Raw genomic sequence first — 4,035 nt, 5'->3', positions numbered from 1 at the left:
TAGGCTTCCAAGCTCAAAGGTTGGGACTCTACCACTGCACCACCAAAGGCCTCTCTGTTCTCACGTTCATGGCCTCAACTAACAAAGGCAAATATTCCATATGTCTTCTTAACCATCTTCCACCTGCCCTGTTGCCTTCAAGGATGTGTGTTGGGTTCCTTCTGTAGTTACTAAGGCCCTACCATTCAACATGTATTCTCTTGTTAGTACTCCCAAAATGCATCGCCTCACACTTTACAGATTAAATATCACAGATCTGCCCATCTGATCAACCTGTCCACTTGTCTGAGGCTTTCCTCTTCACTATTTATCACATCAGAAGTGTCAATCTCTTATTGTTGTTATTATCCTAAACAATCACACACCACCCCCACCACCCCCCCCCCCCCCCCCCCCCCACCCAACAAGATGTTGGCACTGTTCCAGTTCAGGTACAAACCTTCAGTGTCGTACAGGTCCCACCTTCCCTGGAAAAGGACCCAGTGATCCAGGATCCAAAGACCTCACTTCTGCACCAATATGTCAGCCATACAGTCATCTGCTCCACTCACCTACTCCTAGATAGTTAGGGCCAAACCAATAGCACTTCTGCAGATCCAGATTGCCAGGATTGTTAAGACTTCCCACCTATTATGGGCCACGCAATACAACTTTTAAAAAACACTTATTAGCAAGATTATGGGCATCACTGGCTGGTTATTGCCCATCCCCATCCCAGGCTCCAATCCCACAGCCCTCTGGGGAGTGAGCTGTTTAGAGTCAACCACATTGTGGTGGGATTGGAGTCACATGTAGGCCAGACCAGGTGAGGATAGCAGTTTCCTCCCTTAAAGGGCATATTGAACCAGATGGGCTTCTCCCGACAGTCAATTCTTAATTCTAGATATTGATTGAATTCAAAATCCACCACCTGCCATGACAGGATTCAAACCAGGGTTCTCAAAACTTTAGCTGGGTCTCTGGATTAACAGTCCAGGGACAATAGCACTCAGCCATTATCTTTCTGGGAGGTGTGGGACTGAGCTCCCCTGCTACACCTTTAGTTAAAATACATGTAACCTAAATTTTAGCTAAGTTAAAATTTACTTAAGTTTTTCAAAAAGCAAAGACAGTAGAATGCTTAAATGCAGCTTTAAAGTGGAAGAAAACCACTTACCCACTAGTTAACAGTCAGCTCTCTCATTTGCGTTAGTGTCACATTCACCAGCCTTTTGAAACTCTTTTTCTTTGGGGTTTAGTTACCGGTCCAACTTAACTTTCATTGAGAATCCCCGATGCTACCACCCTGCCCCTGGGTTCACTCTGCTCCATTCCTGCTGCTGCACTGATTGGTTCCTGCCGTATCTCGAAGGAATTCAGAGTACAAAACAAAATAAGGGTCTCTTAAACATTGAGAACCAACAGGGCTCCTCCCAGAATATTGCATAGCTTAGGAATGAGGTATGGCCAATAGAACAGACGCAAAACACTGCCGACCCAGGAAACCTGAAATGAAAACAGAAATTGCTGGAGAAACACAGCAGGTATGGCTGCATCTGTGGAGTGAGAAGCAATGTTATTGTTTTAAATCCAATGTGACTCTTCTTTGAAACTAAAGGGGACTGAAAACATGCTGAGTTTGATGCTGTTGTTAAAGGTGGGGTGGGAAGCGGGGGGGGGGGGGGAGGGAAGGTTAGTTGGGGAGGACAGCTAAGTCAAACAGATGGTGAGTGTGCCCAGAGCTAAAGGCAAAGAAAGTGTGAACAGTAGTAGAGAAGAGGATGAGGCTGTGAAAACGAGCTTTGGTAAACATTTCCTTTTGACGTTTGCTCCAGGGCAACATTCCCATCTGTTCCACTTGCACCTTTTCCCACCTCCCCTCCCCCCTCCCCCGTCAACCGTCTCTGCAGTGCAAAACCCATCATTTCTCCAGTCTCCTTCAGTTCCAAAGAAGAGTTGTGCCCAACTCGAAACATTAACTCTGCTCCTGTCTTCACAGATCCTGTTGAGTTTCTACAGCACTCTCTGTTGTAATGGCCAACACAAACCGATAGTAATTCCTGCCTGAAATTCTCAGGGGCTCCCTAACAGAACTCCCAAAGGGACAGTGTAAATAGAAAGGATGAGCTCTTAGGCCATTTCATTGATTGTCAGATAGAATCGCACTGGTGACATTGTTTTTGAGATAATGGGTGGGGTGAATTTTAGACCTTCCCCAAGTCCTGCCATCATTGGGCAAAAACCACTGGAGAGTAGAAATTGCAGATACATTGGGACACCTACAATTCCCCTCACTTACCATGCTCATGTGGATGTATATTACTGTTCCTTCACTGACGCTGGGTCAAATCTCAGGCTACCCTCCTTAGCAGCAATGCAGGGTTCCCCATGGCAACTGGACTGCAGCAGTTCAAACAGACAGCTTACGATCACCACCTTCTCAAGGGTAACTAGATATGAGCTATAGATGCTGGCCCAGGCAGTGTCACTCATATCCCACGTATGAATGAACATCAATGAAATAGTCTAAAAGCTCACCCTTTCTATTGATGTTTTTCCTCTGGGAGTTCCGTTGGTGAGCCCCTGAGAATTCCAAGCAGGGATTCCTATCAAGGATCCCATTGAGAATGGAGACAATGAAGAGCTTCAGTCTGCAGAGATCCGGATACACTGTAAGAAGGATTGGTTAGGCCGGATCATTCTTCCTGGCACAAAAAATAATGGGCCAAATGGTCATCTTCCACATTATATATTTTCTAAAATATCTATGAGTTCACATCATCAGATCTGCTTAACAACTGAAAACTGACTACCAGGATCCTTTACTAAAAAAAACATGTATAACTTTCCTTTTGTAATTGTAATTCTGTTACCCTCCTAATCCCTCAAAATGGGTTTTGAAAAATTTATTTCAGGATCCTTTCAGCTTCTGACTTGAATAAAACTGGTCCATAGGTGCAAGGGTCACATTGGCAGTTAACAGGACATAAAGTTCCCAGAAGCAATGGATGTTCAAATGACCCAATGTAAAACTGCAGTCTGACTTCCAAATGAGTTAGAGGATCACAGTTTGCAGGTTAAAAGAGGCAAACCATCACAAATAGATGAATGCTAAGATACCCCCCACTTCCCTCCCCCACTCCACTGTGAAAGCATCAGATAAAGGCTGAAATAAAAATAGAAAAACTTAGCAGGTCTGGCAACATCAGTGGAGAGGAAGCAGAATTAACGTTTCAGGTCCAGTAAACCTTCTCGAGAAACATTCTGAAGAAGGGTCACTGCACCTGAAATGTTAATTCTGCTTTCTCTCTACAAATGTTGCCAGACCTGCCGAGTATTGTTTTGCAGCTTTTCCTGTTTTAGTTTCTGTTCTCCAGCATCCACAGTTCTTTGTTTTTTTTTAGATCAAGGCTGAAATTCTATCAACCCTTTGTAGACGGGCAAGGAGATGGGAAGGCTGGCAAAATGATTTGGGGCTTTGGGGAGTCGGAGTTCATGCCATTTTCATAGAATCCTACAATGTGGAAGAAGGTCATTTGGCCCAAAAAGTCGACAACGAGTGACCATCTAAAAGTGACTATTGACTGACTCTCAGGAGTTCTAACTAGCTCTCCTATTTATGTACTAACATGCAAATATTGATCTTTGTATCATGTCCCTCTGGTTCTTCCATTCCTCTCTCCTCAAAGTCTCTAGCATCTGACTGTTAATGTTAGACTCATGTGTGGATATCATTAACTTATGCATTCTCATTATTACTTCAGAATTCTCTTCACCTTATTGCATTATCGCACAGAATCCATATTCACCTGTGTGTATGTCAGGTTAAGACATGACCAGACTGGGTTGAATGATGCTTCACCAAGTCAAAGAGTTTGCCACACTTACTGTTTTCCTTCTATTCATTCATGGGATGTGGGCTTCACTGTTAAGGTCAAAATTTGTTACTCTCTGAAGAACATCCCAACCAGACCCACACCCCCTATCCTATAACCCTGTGCTTATTATAGATAATCCATCTACCCTGCACATTTCTGGAGACTGTGGGGAATTTAG

Source organism: Chiloscyllium punctatum, chromosome 18 (genome assembly GCF_047496795.1).
Source record: "Chiloscyllium punctatum isolate Juve2018m chromosome 18, sChiPun1.3, whole genome shotgun sequence".
NCBI classification, from domain to species: Eukaryota; Metazoa; Chordata; class Chondrichthyes; order Orectolobiformes; family Hemiscylliidae; genus Chiloscyllium; species Chiloscyllium punctatum.
Note: the sequence above shows the minus strand (reverse complement) of the source record.